The following is a 17,448-nucleotide window of genomic DNA, read 5'->3' as shown; positions in this document are numbered from 1 at the left end:
GGGGGGAAGTCAACCCTTAATCTGAGGGTTATTGGGTCAGAGGGGAGAGGTGGAATTTTAGAAGGAGGCAGGAGAGGAAGCTCAAGGAAGCATTCTTGACACTGAACCTATGGAGCCAGCCTTTGAAAGGCAAGTGAAGGATGGAACCAAGGAGTTCATAAAATCTTGGATGACTTAGGGGAACCTGAGGTTCAGAGAGGTGCTGTAGTTGATTGGTCACACAGGAGTGAAGAGCAGAGCTGGGGCTAGAACCCTATCTGGGATCCAGGGTGCCTCTGCTTCTGTTAGTTTTTCCTATTCCTCCAGCCCCCTAGTATATCACTCCTCTTACTCCCCTCGTCCCTATCTTCTCTTTTCCTTTCTCTCTTGACCCCATAATTTCTCAGTCATGGTCTGGGCTGGGCTACCAATCAGGAGGTATTCAGTGAAATGGTCCTGCTTCAGCCCAGGAGAATGACCATCTTGGTGCTGGCCATCTTGCCCCAGCATCTGTTCATTTTCTTACCCCTGTCCCCATCCCTGCTTCCCCCATTCAGAGCCCTCCCCAAAGCAGGTGGTCCATCCTGAGAAATGCACAGGCCTGGAATGACTGTTCCATTTTACAAACGAAGCACCCAAGGCTCAGAGAAGATGAATCTTGCCCAAGGTCCTTCAAAGCAAGTAGCAGCATCACCCTCAGATTGCTAGTCTCCTGATTCCGAGACCAGGGCTTCACCTCCCAACCTGGACCAAGCTGGGCAGTTCTTCAACAGCAAGGAGATTGAACCAGTCAATCCTAAAGGAGATCAACCCTGATTATTCACTGGAAGGGCTGGTGCTGAAGCTGAAGCTCCAACACTTTGGTCACCTGGTGCAAAGAACAGACTCATTGGAAAAGACCTTGATGCTGGGAAAGATTGAGGACAGAAGAAGAAGGGGACTACAGAGGATGAGATGGTTGGATGACATCATCGACTCAATGGACATGAGTTTGAGCAAACTCTGGGAGATAGTGAAGGATAGGGAAGCCTGGCACGTTGCAGTTCATGGGATCGCAAAGAGCAGGACATGACTTACTGACTGAATAACAGCAACAAGGCAGCTCTGAGCTCCTGCAAAATCAGGTCCAAGCAACTCAGAGTCTTAAAGGCAAGGGGACCACTGTCACATTTACAGAAAGGATGGGCTCTGAGTCTGGTCCCTAAGACCAGTCCAGAGATGATTTCCCTGTCTCTCCAGCCACACATGTGCAGACAGACACTGGGTCTGCTCTTTCCTCCATTCCCACAACCTGGCAGGAGCCCAGAAGGGGTCACGGACTCAAGTGCTTCCCCAGGATGGTGTTTGGGAGCAATGAAAAGACAAACCCAGACTTGTACTCACCGCCCATCTGGCCATCCCCTCCCATCCCAGCCTGTGCTTGTCTGCCAAAGAATGTGTGACTCAGACGCAGTGTGAGCTAAGGAGGTGGTGAGTGAGAAGCAGTGTGAGCTGGGAGGGCAGGGGAGGAGGAAGCCGAGGGAGGTCGATGGGAGAGGCTGAAACCAAAGCTCTGGAAGCTAAGAGGTCTGTGTTTGAACCTTGGCCTTGCCTGCTGCTTCATGACTTTGTGGCCAGGAAAGTCACATCACCTCTCCGAGCCTCGGTTTCTCCATCTGCAGAATGGGGCTGGCACACAAGTTGTACGCGTTAAATGAGCTGATACTTGCAAAGTGCATTCAGTGACAGGTCATTATAATGTGGGATGGGGAAGAAGAGGGAAAGGTCTTGCACAAATATAGTTCTAACAAACACTTTGTGGAGCTCATGAGAGGTTGGATTCGAGGCAGTTGCTTGCCTGAGTCTGAGAACTGATGCTGTTTCCTCTCAGTATGAAATGGGGAGCAAGAAGGAGAGAGGGAGAAGGAGGGGATGAGGAAGAGGAAACCAAATCTGTTTCATTCCTTCTGAGTTCCATCCCTCTGTGGACTCACAATGTGAATTCCCACAACACGGCAGAGCACACATGCCAATTTCATTCATTCCAACAGTCACTTTTGGAGCTGAGACATGGGCTCAACACAGGATGGTGGGGAAATAGAGACAAGCAGGCTGGCCTCGTGGTCCTTGTAGGAGCTCACAGCAGAGGAAGAGGGTCATGGTCAAGGCAACAGTGTAGTAAGACAGGCTGAGTCTGGGGCCTGAGGAGAGAGCCTCAGGAGACTCTTTTGGGGAGAGGAAGTTTCTGGAAAAGGCTGCAGTCAAAATTGGTGGTACACCTGAGGTAACCAGACTTGAAAAAGACAAATGCAGCCCTGTGTTCATTGCAGCACTATTCACAATAACTAGGACATGGAAGCAACCTAGATGTCCATCGACAGATGAATGGATAAGGAAGTTGTGGTACATATACACAATGAAATATTACTCAGCTATAAAAAGGAACCAGTTTGAGTCAGTTCTAATGAGGTGGATGAAGCTAGAGCCTCCTATACAGAAAGAAGCAAGTTGGAAAGAGAAAGACAAATATCGTATATTAATGCATACATATGGAATCAAGAAAGATAGCACTGACGATCCTTACTTGCAGGGCAGCAAAGGAGACATAGACATTTTGGACACAGTGGGGGAAGGAGAGGGTGGGATGATGTGAGAGAATAGCATTGAAACATATCCATTACCATATGCAAAATAGATAGCCAGTGGGAGTTCGATATATGACGCAGCGGTCTGTGACAACCAGGAGGGGTGGGATGGTGAGGGAGGTGGGAGGGAGGTTCAAGAGGGAGGGAACATATGTATACCTAATGCCAATTCATGTTGATGTATGGCAAAGCCATCATGATATTGTAATGATCCTCTAATTTTAAAAAAAATGTGGTGGTATAGATCAAGCTCTCACCCTGCCTCCTTCAATGTTCCTGCCCTTAAACGCAGGACTCACTCCAGAGACACCCCCCTGCTCATGGTTCATATCCTGGCCAATCACAGCTACCCTTGATGATGGCCCCCAAATCCATCTCCAGTCAAGACCTCCCCCTTGGGCTCCAGACTCATATTTTCAAGAGCCCCCTACTTGCTCCACCTGGATGTCCCGAAACCGCTTCACACTCTGCAAATCCCAGATGGAATTTGGACCTTCTTCCTTCTGAACCTTAATTATGTTCTATAGCCTGTTCTTTGATCTTCTCAGTCATTTAAAGCCTGTGTTGCATAGACACGTTCAGACTGCTCTGTTATCTCCAGTTCTTGAGGGTGCTAATTCTGGTGCATGTGTGTGTGTGTGTGTGTGTTTGTGTGTGTGTGCACTGTGTGTGTGTGTGCATTGTGTGTGTGTGTGTATCTGCATGCTTGCTATCTGTCCCCCATGAGTTTTGTTTCTTCATTTTTTTACTGTGACCTCATCCTGGTTAGCACCCCACCCTTTTCTTTTCTATGGGACTCTTGTGTCCCCCAGCTTTTGAAAATGTCGTTCTAGAGATTGATCTTGTATTTCTGCTGCACCTCAGGGTCTCACTGATCTTGGACATTTATATGCTGAATTTACAGGTTTGTTTCCATTCTGCATGAGTGGTATAAATTTAGACCCTACACCCATAGGTAGCAAGGGCTTAGAGTTTTAATTACTCATGTGTGAGTGTTTTCTCCCACTGTCTGTGGATGGTTTTTTTTTCTGCTTCCCCAAAGGAATTTTGCTTTTTTAAAAAAAATTTATTGAAGTATAGTTGATTTAAAATGTGTTAATTTCTTCTGTACAGAAAGGTGACTCAGTTATGTGTATATATATTCTTTCCCATTATGGCTTGTCACAGGATACTGAATATAGTTTCCTGGGCTACAAAGTAGGATCTTGTTGTTCTTTCTGTCTTTGAGACTCTTTTGGGGGACTTGTTATTTTTACCCGTATTATAGTATTCTCTACGGTAGATGTACCATAATTTATTTAACCACTGTGCAGTGATAGACATCGGGATTTTTCACCATTAAAACAATGATCCATGCATGAAGAGTATAAGAGGTTGAAACGTGTAATAGATACTGCTAAACAGTTTTCTAAAAGAGCCATGCGAAGGTATATCTATTCCAACTGTGGATCAGGTGAACCATTTCTCCCACAAGCTCACCAGACTTAATCTTATCAAACATTAAAATTGTACCTGATTGACAGGTGACGACGTTTTCTTGCTCTGTTTTGTACTTACTCGCTGGCTAGTGAGAGTGATCATTTTTTCATAAGTGTGTTGACTATTTTCTTTTTTCTGTTTCTTAATTATGGCTGTTGTTCATCTCCTATTGAATTGTCTTTTTCTTATTAAAAGTGAAAGTGAAAGTTGCTCAGTGATGTCCAACTCTTTGCAACCCCATGGACTATACTGTCCATGGAATTTTCCAGGCCAGAATATTAGAGTGGGTGACTGTTCCCTTCTCCAGGGGATCTTCCCAACCCAGGGACTGAACCCAGGTTATTGGTTTCTAGGAATTCTTTACCTATTTTATGGATATAAATAATTTATCTGCTATAGATTTGAAATATTTGTCTCTTAAATTCCTGCCACTTGGCTGAATTTTCATATTAGCTCTAATAGTTTGTCAGTTAACTCCCTTTTTTTTTTTTTAGGGAGAGAGTGTCAGATTGTTTACAAATCTCAGCAGTTATATCCTTGCCAATATTTAGCCAGCTTACTTATTTTTTTTATTCAATTGCATTGCACAGAATCTTCAGATAGATGCTGAGTGGCAAGAGTGAGCCGGGCTTGTTTGATCTCCCCCCTTCTCCTCTCATCCTTTTCCCTCCCCCTTCCTCCTCATTCTTCTCAGTTAAGTTACTGAGGGATGATTTACATTAGGTAAATTCATCCTTTTTAGTATATAGTTTTTACTGCTGCTTCTTAAATTCCACGACTTCCTCTTGGATTTACTTCGTCTGTTAACTGAAACATCTCAAGACATTCTTTCAAGTAGGAACTGCAGATAATCATTTTCTAAGTCTTTGCATTTCTCAACATGCATTCATTTGGCAAGTTTGCCTGCATCTGTAATCATCTTCCAAACTGTCTTTGAAGACATTCCTCATGGCCTTCTTGCCTTTAGTGTTGTTGGTCAGACATCTGAGGCAAATTTGTGAGTAATCTGTTTTTCCTCCTTGTTGAAACTCAGTTTTTAAAAGCTTTTTTCTTTGCCTTCTAAACTCACAACCAAGTTTGCAGATGGGGTTTTGTTCTTTGCCGTGTCTGAACTTGGTGTCCTCTTTTTTTCATTACTGTGACATTTTCTTTCAATTATCTCTTCAAGTATTTCTCTCTGTGTTTTTTCCTTCCAAAACTTCTATTAGGTAGGTGATGGAACCATGTCTCAACTCTCCCTGTCTATTCTTATTTTCTGGTCTTTGCTGGGTTCTGGAGCAGTCTGGTTCCAGCTAACCAACAGTGCACAAATTTTTCTCTTCTTTGGCTATTTCCTTTCTTCTGATTAACTCTTCTATATAGTGTGTGTGTGTGTGTGTGTGTGTGTGTGTGTGTTTTAAAAGCAATCATCTTTTCATTTTCATGCACTCTGGTTGATTCTTTTTCATAATAATCTGATATGGATGCCTTGGACTCATTCTATGCTTTTTAGAGCATCTATCTCCTTGTTCTTTTCAGAGTTTTCTGGTAGGTCAGAGGAGGATAGAAATAAACCACTCACACGTCAGACTGGATTAATTAGCCAAAGATCCATAAGTGAGATCATAACACAGAGCAGGAGCGAGTTTGGTTCTAATTGTCTAAGGAAGCACACAGCTGTCATTAACATTGTCCAAGGAAAGCAGTCTTGCCAAGTTCTTTTTTTAACTGAGACACAATTCACATATCATAAAATTCATCCCTTTAAAGTGAACAATTTTATGGTTTTTAATATAGTATTGAGGGTGTGCAATTATCACTATTATCTGGTTCCAGAATATTTTTGTCACCCCCCTTCCCTCTCCCACAAAAAAACCCCCATATCCATGAGCAGTCACTCCCCACTTTTCTACCCCCAGGCCCCTGGAATTTCATATACATGCAGTCAAACAATGTGTTTTTTTGTGTCTGATGTCTTGTCTAGCATAATGTTTTTGAGGTCCTTCCATGTTGTACACTGAATCAGTACTTCATTCCACTTTGAGGGTGAATAATATTCTATAGTATGGGTATATCAGGTGGCTTCCCCGGTGGCTCAGAGAGTAAAGAATCTGCCTGCAATGCAGGAGACCTGAGTTCAATTCCTTGGTTGGGAAGATCCCCTGGAGAAGGAAATGGCAACCCACTCCAGTATTCTTGCCTGGAAAATCCCATGGACAGAGGAGCCTGGCAGGCTACGGTCTATGGGGTTGCGAAGTGTCAGACACGACTGAGTGGCTACCACACACATGGGTATATCACATATTGGTTATCCATTCATCAATCAATGGACGTTGGGTTGTTTCCACTTCTTGGCTATTATAAATAATGCTGTAAAATTTTTTGTGTACAAGTTTTTGTGCAAACATATTTTCATATGAGTAGAGTTGCTGTATCATGTGGTAACTGTTTAACTTTTGGGAGAACTGACAAACTCTTTTCCAAAGTGGCTGCACCACTTCACATTCCTACCAAGAGTTCGAATTTCTCTACATTCTTGCCAACACTCGTTATTGTCTGTCTTTGGGTCACCGTCATCCTAGTGGGGGGAGTGGTACATACTTGTGGTTTTGATTTGCATCTCCCAAGTGAAAGTGAAAGTGGAGAGTGAAAAAGTTGGCTTAAAGCTCAACATTCAGAAAACGAAGATCATGGCATCCGGTCCCATCACTTCATGGGAAATAGATGGGGAAACAGTGGAAACAGTGTCAGACTTTATTTTTCGGGGCTCCAAAATCACTGCAGATGGTGACTGCAGCCATGAAATTAAAAGACGCTTACTCCTTGGAAGGAAAGTTATGACCAACCTAGATAGCGTATTGAAAAGCAGAGACATTACTTTGCCAACAAAGGTCCATCTAGTCAAGGCTATGGTTTTTCCTGTGGTCATGTATGGATGTGAGAGTTGGACTGTGAAGAAGGCTGAGCGCCGAAGAATTGATGCTTTTTGAACTGTGGTGTTGGAGAAGACTCTTGAGAGTCCCTTGGACTGCAAGGAGATCCAACCAGTCCATTCTGAAGGAGATCAGCCCTGGGATTTCTTTGGAAGGAATGATGCTAAGGCTGAAACTCCAATACTTTGGCCACCTCTTGCGATGCGTTTACTCATTGGAAAAGACTCTAATGCTGGAAGGGATTGGGGGCAGGAGGAGAAGGGGACGACAGAGGATGAGATGGCTGGATGGCATCACTGACTCGATGGACGTGAGTCTGAGTGAACTCCAGGAGTTGGTGATGGACAGGGAGGCCTGGTGTGCTATTCATGGGGTCGCAAAGAGTCGGACATGACTGAGCGACTGAACTGAACTGAACAACTAATGATGTTGAGCTTCTTTTCATGTGCTTATTGGTCATTATTAATCTTCTTTAAAGAAATATATATTCAAATCTTTTGTCCATTTAAAAATTGAATAGTCTTGAGAAATCCCTGGCAGTTGAGTGGTTAGGGCATCATCCTTCCATTGCAGAGGAAACCAGCTTGATCCCTGGTTGAGGAACTAAGATCTCACATGCTGTGCAGTGTGGCCAGAAAAACATTGGGTTGTCTTTTTATTGTAGAGCTGTAAGAGTTCTTTATATATTCTGGATGCTATACCCTTATGAGTTATATAATTTACATATATTTCTCATTCTGTGGATTGTATTTTCACTTTCTTGTTAATGTCCTTTGGAGCACAAATTTTAAAATTTGTATGAAGTCCAATTTATTTGTTTTTTATTTTATTGTTTGTGCTTTTGGTGCTATATTTAAAAAGCTATTGGCTAATGCAAGATCATGAAAAATTTATTCCATGTTTTCTCTTAAGAGTTTCATAGTTTCAACTTTTATATTTAGGCCTTTGATCCACTTTGAGTTAATTTTTGTATATGGTGTGAGGTAGGGATTCAACTTCATTCTTTTACATGTGGCTAACCAGTGGTACTAGCAACATTTATTGAAAAAGAATTATTCTTTTCTCCATTTAATTATCTCGGTACCCTTGTCAAAAATCAATTGATCATAAATGTATGGATTTATTTTTTGACTTTCACTTCTATTCCACTGACATATATGTCTATCTTTATGCCAGTATCACAGAGTCTTGATTACTGCACACTTAATAGTAAGTTTTAAATCAGATAGTGGGAGTCCACCACCTTTTTTTATTTTGCAAGTTCTTTTCTTGCAAGTTTGTTTGGTTCTTCTGTGTTCCTCGAATTTCCATATGAATTTTAGAACCAATTTCTGCAAAAAATACACCTGCAATTTTGATAGGGATTGTTGTTGAATCTTGTAGATCAATTTTGGAAGTATTGCAAGATTAATAATATTAGTCTTCTAATGCATGAATGTGGAAAGTCTTTCCATTTATTTAGGTCTTCTTTAATTTCTTTTAATTATGTTTTACATATAGTTTTCAGTGTAAAATTTAATAAGTCTTACACTTATTAAATCTATTCCTAAATGTTTTATTCTTTTTGATGCTATTATAATCAAAATAGATTGTTTATTGCAAGTGTATAGACATACAATTTATTTTTGTAAACCGGTATTGTATCCTTCCTCTTTGCTGAACTCATTTATTGGTTTTATTTTGGGGGGGATTCCTTAGGATTTTCAATTTATTCTGCCTCCAAATAGAGGTAGTTTCACTTCTTCTTGTCCAATCTGGATGTCTTTTATTTCCTTTCCTTGTCTCATTTTCCTGACTAGATTCTCCAGTATAATACTGAATAGAAATGATAAACAAGAACCAGGCTTCCCTCGTGGCTCAATGGTAAAGAAGCTGCCTGCCAATGCAGGAGACATAGGTTCCATCCCTGATCTGGGAAGATTCCACATACCAAGGAGGAACAAAGCCCATGTGCCACATCTGCTGACCTCAAGCCCTAGAGCCTGGGAGCCACAACGACTGAGCCCACCAGCTTCAATTGCTGAAGCCCTAGTGCCCTAGAGCCGATGCTTAGCAACAACAGAAGACTCCGTAATAAGAAGCTTGTGCACCGCAACTAGAGAGTAGCCCCCATTCGCAGCAGCTAGAGAAAAGCTCATGCAGCAACAAAGACCCAGCAACAATCAAAACAAAAATAAATAAAGAAGTGATGAGAGCCAACATCTTACCTTGTTTCTGATCATAGGGGAAAACTTTTAATTCTTTCATCATTAAATATGAGTTAGCTGTGGTTTTTTTTTTTTTTTCGTAGTAGTCTTTTATGTTGTTGAAGAAATTCCCTCCAATTACTGGTTTCTTGAGTGGTTTTGTAAAGGATGTTAGATTTTGCCAAATGCTTTTTCTGCATCTACTGAGATGATGATGTGGTTTTTGTCCTTTATTATATTATAATGATTGTAATACAATATTTTGTTCTTCAGTGTATTACATTGATTGATTTTCATATATTGAACAATCTTTCATTCCTGGGATAAATTCCACTTGGATCTTTCCATGGCACTAATCTTTTATGCTCAGGGTTTACAAATCTCTTCCAGATTAATTTATACTAATAGTCTATGAGCTGTCACTTAAGAGACTCTTTACAACCAGGGCCCTTCTTGTTTTGAAACAAACTTAGTGTCATCAAGGCCACATTCTCATTGAGACAAAGGGAGCGGTCGTCGTCTAGGCATCCTTGATCAATTTCTCTGCCTCCAGCTTTCCAGAGAGCTCTTTTCTTTTTCCCTACTACTTACTTTCTGACTCTAGTTTATAACCTTATTTCTAGATACGTAGTTCTTAAAGAGTGGTCCCTGGACCCACAAAATTAGCATCACTTGGAAGCTGTCAGAAATATGAACTTCAGACTTATTGAATCAGAATCAGTAGGGCTCAGAATCTGTGTTTTAACTAGCCCTTTGGGAGATTCTGGTGCTTGCTAAATTTGAGAGCCATTTATGATTATGATATTAAGTTGGTTGAAGGAACCCACAGATCCATTTTCCTGCACTCTACTTCCTTCAGTCATTGAGTTTGCTATCTTTCTTCTACACTGTTGGTTTTCCTCTAATATTTAGTCATATTTGGATACACACTCTGCTTTGTGTTTGCAGTTCCCTCTTAGCCTCTCTCTGAGTGGTGCGGTGTCTGTTTACAGCAAGCTTCCACCATCTTATTATTGGGGAGGGTAGGAGCTGCTGCTGGCTGAGTTGAACCATTAGCTTCTGGGTATTTTGCTCCTCTTGGATATTTTCAGCCTCCCAAGCTGTCCTGTCCCTCAAACTCGGCCCTTCTCACACCTGGGCATGGATCCCTCTGCGTGGTGAAAGCAGGGGCTGGTGAGTGGGGTGAGGGGGCACTCCAATCACCTGGCTTCTCTCTCATGGAAGCCCAGACAGTGGCAAAACCTTCTTTTGCTTCTGTGTTTTCCACCTGTGACCCTGCCAGTCCCTCTGGGCTGCCTCCACCTTTGGCTCCAGACCTTCCTTTGCAGGATTGAGGTTATGGTTTCCTTTCATATGGCTTGGTTTTATGGACATTTGACCTTCACAGTCACACAAAAGCTCCACGCAGAAAAGGGTCGCACACTAGAGTTTATGCTCTGCTGTTGCCATCTTGAAATTCTTTATCATTTTAAACAAAAACCCCATATGTTCATTTGGACTAGGTCTTACAAACTCTGTAGCTAGCCCTGCTGCCCTCCATCCAATCCCTCTGCATTCTGCCTTTTAGAGGTGCCTCACAGTCTCTGATGTGCCAGGACATCCTTTCCTATTTTACAATGCTGTGAAAAATGAAAAAGTCAAAGTGTTAGTCACTCAATCGTGTCTGACTCTTTGCGACCCCCATGGAGTGTAGCCTGCCAGACTCCTCTGTCCATGGAATTCTCCAGGCAAGAATACTGGAGTGGGTATCCATTCCCTTCTCCAGGGGATCTTCCCAACCCAGAGATTGAACCTGGATCTCCTTCATTGCAGTCAGATTCTTTACCATCTGAGCCACTAGGGATGCTACTAAAGATTCCCTCACATAAAATGGTTAATGTCATTTTCTGGGGATTTGGGACAGGAGAAAAAGGCTAAATCAGTTTGCCAGTTGACCAATTTTAGCCGATCCTACTGTGATGCTTCTAAAATATAAATCCAGAAGTATCGTTCTGCTGTGGAGTTGGCAACTAAGTTTTTGTTTCCTGCAGAAGGAAGTATAAATCCCCTCAGCTGGCATGTAAGCCCATCCTGATTCTCTCCTTTCTTCTAACAGTTGTCGTTGTCTATTGTCATTATCCCTGCAGGAGTCAGACAGCCCTGCAATGGCTATCATGAAGGATGTTATGAATACATTGGGACTGTCAGGTCATGGCTAGATCTGGCAATCTCAAGGTTATCTCTACTCTGGTATTCATGACTTCCAGGCCATACCTCCCTCTTCCATTCACACTGAGTTCCAGCCAAATGCCCAGGGGCTGCTTGCTGACTTTCAAGCCCACTTGAGCTTGCCTGTTTTTCCCCCAGTTTCCTCTCCTCTTGTAATTCTGTGCCCTTCCCCAGGGAGCCTCCCTGATGGCCCAGTCTCTCCCAGACCACCTCCCAATTGCCCAGCATAGCAATTGTAGTACTGACCTGTCTTCTTTCAGCTGTGCCTTTCTGGGTGGGTACTCTGCCTCCCTTTCTGAAGCTGAAGCAGTGAGGCGCTCATCACGCATTCATGCCCTCCCTCCATCATTTATGCATTCAGAACACATGTACTGCAACTTACTCTGTGTCGGACCCTGTGCCGGTCAATGCTGGGGACACAGTGATGACTCAGAAATGGACTCAGAATTGACTGGCTCCCAGACTTGGGGGTGGGGCGGTTACAGGCCAGTGAGCTAATTACCCTAACAAGAGTGAGAACAAGGTCCAGAGGGATCAGAGAAGGATGTGGAGCCAGAGCTGAGACGTGAGGCATGAAGGAGGCCTCTCAGGACTCTGGACAGACCCATGAGGGTGCAGCAGGAGGAGGGGATGGCAGGTGTGAAAATGCGGCGGGAGGCATAAGAAGGCAGGGAAGTTCGGGGGGCTGCACAGAGTTCACCTTGATGAAAGTTGGGATGCTAGATATTGGGCTGCTGCTGCTGCTGCTGCTAAGTCGCTTCAGTCGTATCCGACTCTGTGTGACCCCATAGACGGCAGCCCACCAGGCTCCCCCGTCCCTGGGATTCTCCAGGCAAGAACACTGGAGTGGGTTGCCATTTCCCTCTCCAAGGCATGAAAGTGAAAAATGAAAGTGAAGTCACTCAGTCGTGTCTGACTCTTAGCAACCCCATGGACTGCAGCCCATCAGGCTCCTCCGTCCATGGGATTTGCCAGGCAAGAGTACTGGAGTGGGGTACCATTGCCTTCTCTGGATATTGGGCTGAGTGGTGGCCAAAGGGGTCAAACGGTCTGGGAGAAGAGGTAGGTGTGGGGATGTTGAAGAGGAAACCCTGAACATCAAGGTAAGGAGTTGAAGCCCTCTTAAGAGTATCCCTGGGGACCCATGGAGTAGTTTAAGTGGGAGTGACAAGCCATATTTTAGAAAGATCGTTCTAGAAGGTAGTATAGAAGATAACAGGAGGGATCAGGAATGAGTGTAGAGGGTATTGTGATGGGCCAGGTAAGAGGTAATGAGAGTGAATCTTTTCTTTAAAAATTTATTTCTTTTTGGCTGCGCTGGGTCTCCACTGCTGCGGGTGGGCTTTCTCTAGCTGTGGGGAGCAGGGCCTACTCTCCAGCTGCGGTGCGTAGGCTTCTCATTTTGGTGACTTCTTTTGCTGTGGAGCACAGGTTCTAGGGCTTGCGGGCTTCGGTAGTTGCTGCATCTGGGCTCAGTAGTTGTGTGGTACACAGGCTTACTTGCTCTAGGATCTTCCTGGACCCGGGATTGAACCTGTGTCCCCTGAATTGGTAGGTGGATTCTTAGCCACTGGCCCACCAGGGAAGTGCAGAGGGTGAATCTTGACCTTGCAGCTTAGCAGAGGCTCAGCGTCTGGGGAGCACCCTGAGCAGGGAGGGAGGTGTGTGGTTTTTTTCCTTTGCAGCCCTACTTCATGAGTTGAGTTACCAGACTGGCCAGAACCTGGTTCAGACCCCCAAATCTTGGCAGATCACGGGTCTTCAGCTGCTCATATTCCTGCTCCATGGGGTCTTCCCAGATACTTTTCTGACATGTCAGAAGCTGAATTCCTGATTCCTTCTTCTCTAAGGCCCATCTGCCTGAATGGCTTCCCCAGCGGCCACTCCATCCTCCCAATTCAGGTGTTTGGTTGATTGCATGTCTGTTCTTGCCTGCACACTTTGCTTCTCTTGCTCTTGCGGAGCTCACAGTTTGATGGAGGGGGATTGGGAAGAGGAAATATAAAATCACGCAGGAACCATGAGCAGAATACACTGTAGCAGCATCTTCTTGGAGGAGATGACAGAGCTGAGATGCGTGTGTGAGGTTGGGACAGGCAGGACTCGTGAGTGACAGAGGACCAGCCCTCCCGGTACCCAGCCCTCCCTGTGTAGCCTGTCGTGTTTGTAGGGGTTACTGGCAGCTTCTGCATTTGAAGAAAACTCTAGCCAAGGCTAGGCTGTTGGGCCCAGGGGCCCTGGAAAGCTTAGGCCAAGTGGGGTCTCATTTAGACAGTGGCGGAGACAGCTGCACATCTGGTTAATCACCCTCGTCCTGGGAGCCCACTAATCAGGAAGCCGGCTTCACCGCCTCCAACCCCTCTGCATGCCTGTTGGTGGCTGCAAGGGAAGACAGAGCCAAGCCAAGAGTCAGCAGCTGAGCAGGGAAGGCCAGCTTCCCGCTGCTCGGGCTCCACACCTCTCTTGTCACACAGCAAGTTCCTTCTTGTCCAGGTTGGTGGCCTTACCAGGCCCCTCGGACGCCGGGCTCAGGCATTCAAGCTTCAGTAACCCTGAAGGTCGGCTCCAGCCTCAGGGTGCTTCTCCCCAGCGCTCCTTACAGACAGCCCCTTCTCCATGCCCCCCTGTTCCCCCCTCTTCAGCCCCTGACATCCCACTTCAGGAAGCACTGTCCACATGGCCTGAGGCATCGCCAGAAGCCTCTGCTCTAGAAAGCCCCTTTCTGGGACTTCCCCGGTGGTCCAGTAGCTAAGATTTCACGCTCCCAGTGCAGGAGGCCTGAGTTCCATCCCTGGTCGGGGAGCCAGATCTCACCTGCCACAACTGAAGATCCTGCGTTTGTTGTTGTTCAGTCACTCAGTCGTGTCTGACTCTTTGCGTCCCCATGGACTGCAGCATGCCAGGCTTCCCTGTCCATCACCATCTCCCGGAGCTTGCTCAAACTCAAGTCCATTGAGTCGGTGATGCCATCCAACCATCTCATCCTCCATCGTCCCTTTCACCTCCTGCCTTCAATCTTTCCCATCATCAGGATCTTTTCCAATGCTGGTCACAACTACAAGAGAAAAAAAAAAAAAAGATCTTGCCTGCTGCAACAAAGACCTGGTGCAGCCAAATAAATAAGTAAATTTTAAAAACAAAAATAGAAAGCCCCCCCCCCCCACCCCCAGTAGGAGGCAGAGGTCACGGGAGAGCCTCCATCAGGTGTGGGGCATTGAAAGGGACCAGATCTGAAATCGGGTTAGTGACTTTCTCCTTCTGAGCCTGTTTCCTTATCTGTGAAGGTGGCCTTTTCTGTCCAGGTGTGAGATCTCAGTGACCTAGCAGGTGGGTCAGCACTGGGCAGACCACAAAACCCCTGCAGCCCAGAGGCAGCCTTTCTAGTTTCCACCACTGAGCCTGCATGGTGGGGGGAGCTTTGACCTCCCTTTCTAACAGTCTTCCTTCTACCCAGGTGACACCAGTGTGAATCTGTACCAGCATCTCAGTGACATTCCCTCCTGGCTTCTTTCCACCTCTGCACCCCTGCTCCACCACCCCTGCCCCCAGTCTTAATGACCCAGCTCCACTCCCCAACCAGGCATTATGCCCACTGAAATCCTGCCCGGGCTGCAAATCCTATTTCCTTTCTGATAATGAAATATTGTTTGATTTCAGCATCTTTTAAACCATCCAGGTGAGTTGCTCCCAGGGCCTGGCATGAGAACAGGAAGGTGATGGACCAGACCTAGCTCATCCCTTGGCTGGACGCCTCCCCAAACCCCAGGGTCTGGCAGAGAGTAGGTCCTGGAGAAACACTGGAGGTGTATGTGCTGTGGTCAGGGCTGCAACCTGTGCTCTGAAGAGTCCTGGGTTTGGGGTGTTGTTGTTGTTCAGTTGCTAAGTTGTGTCAGACTCTTTGTGACCCCATGGACTGCAGCATACCAGGCCTCCCTATCCCTCACTACCTCCCGGAGTTTGCCCAAGATCATGTCCATTGAAACAGTGATGCTATCCAACCATCTCATCCTCTGCTGTCCTCTTCTTTCGCCTTCAATCTTTCCCAGCCTCAGGGTCTTTTCCAATGAGTCGGCTGTTTACATCAGGTGGCCAAAGTATTGGAGCTTCATCTTTAGCACCAGTCCCTGGATTTGGGATGAATGATCTCAATTCTGAATGATTTCGTCTTCATATCTGTGCTTTGAAGTGCCACCTGATGGACAGTGGAGCATGTGCTGGGGGCTGGGAGCTTGGTTTACGCGTGGTGCTGTCCACATGGCCTGAGCCATTGCCGGAAGCCTCTGCTCTAGAAAGCTCCCTTTCCTTCCCTTCCAGGTGGGCTCTTGGCCTCCTGCTCTCCTGCCCTCTGGCTCCCTGGCCCCACCCAGCTTCCTCCTCCCTGTACCTGCCCACAGAGAGCTACTCTCTTCCCCCAAGCAGGGGCCTGGGTGCTGGGAGAGCTGGGGTCAGAGGCATAGATCCCAGTGTCTCAGGGCAGAGCAAGTGTCCTCACCAGGGACTGGCAGGGCTGCAGTGCATTCGGTGGGTGACTCAGACAAAGCAGGCCTCTCACCCACCCATCCAGGGACCTAAGGCATTTTGATGCAGAGGCTACAGTACTCATGGGAGTCGCCTGCCTGCCCAGGGGGTTGGGACAGCAGGCAGTGGGAAGGGTGGACACATGGCACCCAGCTTTCTTCCTCTCAGTCATGGCACAGTGCCCAGGTCTGGCAGCTGGTGGGAGGGGGAAGCTAGTAGCAGGTGGCTGCTGGGCTCAGGGGCCAAGTTGAGGAGTGGGGCCTCCAGGCACCTGTGAGTGTCTACACTCACCTCTTGAGTATCCCTGTGCATGAGACAGCATAACATTAAATAGCAAATAAAAGCCACCTAGACAGGTCAAGAGAGGACAAAGGGAAAAACTGTATTTTTTAGTGCCTTTTAATAGTCTTTTTTCTTTTTCCTTTTTTTTTCGCCACATCATGGGACTTGTGGGATCTTAGTTCCCCAACCAGGGATTGAACCGGTGCCCTTGGCAGTGAAATCATGGAATTCTAACCACTGGACCACCAGGAAATTCCTAGTTTTTCTTCCTTTCTGAATGAGGGCCCCTGCATTTTCATTTTGCACTGGGCCCTGCTAATGGTGTAGGTGGTTTGGGGCACAGTAGAAACGGCAGGAGACTCGGGTTTGGAAGAGTTAGCGACTCCCTCTGCCTCTCCAGGCTCGGTTTTCTTCTCTGCTGCGATGCCTGCTCCCCGACTCCTGCCTTTCCTCGGGCTCAATGTACAGCAGACACAGTCCTGTTTTCTCTCCCTGTCAAAGAGCCTTTGCCCCGAGGCTCTCAAGTTGTGACTCTGCCATACCCTCCCTGGGGTCCCCGGGTCAGAGTGAGTCTCTGCCTCCTTCTTGGTCATCTCACCTTGACTTTCTCATCTCCGCATCCCCCATGGCTCCTGGCACAGTGCTCAGCAGAGAGATGAATAGAAGGGGTTTTGTAAGTGAGTGTCTTCATCTCCATGTGAGGCTTCTGTCCTGCTGGGTGGAGGGAGCCAACTTGCCCTGTGGACTCAGCTTGTTCTCAGACCACATGCTCGTGTTCAGCTCTGACCCATACATCTGACATCAGATGCGGGGTTTGAAGTCACTTCATCATGCTGGCAGTGGGGGCTACTCTGAGAGGGTGCCCAGGCCTCTTTTCCACCTGGGTCTCCTCTCTAGAGCACATGACCCCTGGCCTGGGGAGCACCGTGAGCTGGCACCCAGCACTAACCATTGAGTATCTCCACCCTGCTCCATCTGGAGTCATGCTGGTGACAAGAGAGACAATGCCTTGAACCAGTTGTTAAAAGTATTGATAAAAAAGTAAATGAACCAACAATAAGCCCAATCCTGGTGGCTCAGATGGTAAAGGATCTGCCTGAGATGCAGGAGACCTTGGTTCAATCCCTGGGTTGGGAGGATCCCCTGGAGAAGGGAATGGGAACCCACTCCAGTACTCTTGCCTGGAGAATTCCATGGACAGAGGAGTCTGGTGGGCTACAGTCCATGGCAGGCTACAGACCAAAGTGTCAGACAGGACTG

General features: G+C 46.2%; 1 protein-coding gene across 1 annotated transcript in view; it reads left to right on the top strand.

Annotated features, from left to right (window-relative positions):
* The window catches only part of PITPNM3 (PITPNM family member 3), a 92,389-nt gene that overhangs the window by 29,273 nt on the left and 45,668 nt on the right, over positions 1-17,448 (top strand). The window lies entirely within an intron of this gene.

The sequence above is a fragment of the Bubalus kerabau genome, chromosome 4, assembly GCF_029407905.1.
Source record: "Bubalus kerabau isolate K-KA32 ecotype Philippines breed swamp buffalo chromosome 4, PCC_UOA_SB_1v2, whole genome shotgun sequence".
NCBI classification, from domain to species: Eukaryota; Metazoa; Chordata; class Mammalia; order Artiodactyla; family Bovidae; genus Bubalus; species Bubalus kerabau.
Note: the sequence above shows the minus strand (reverse complement) of the source record. Positions and strands in the feature narration are given on the sequence as shown.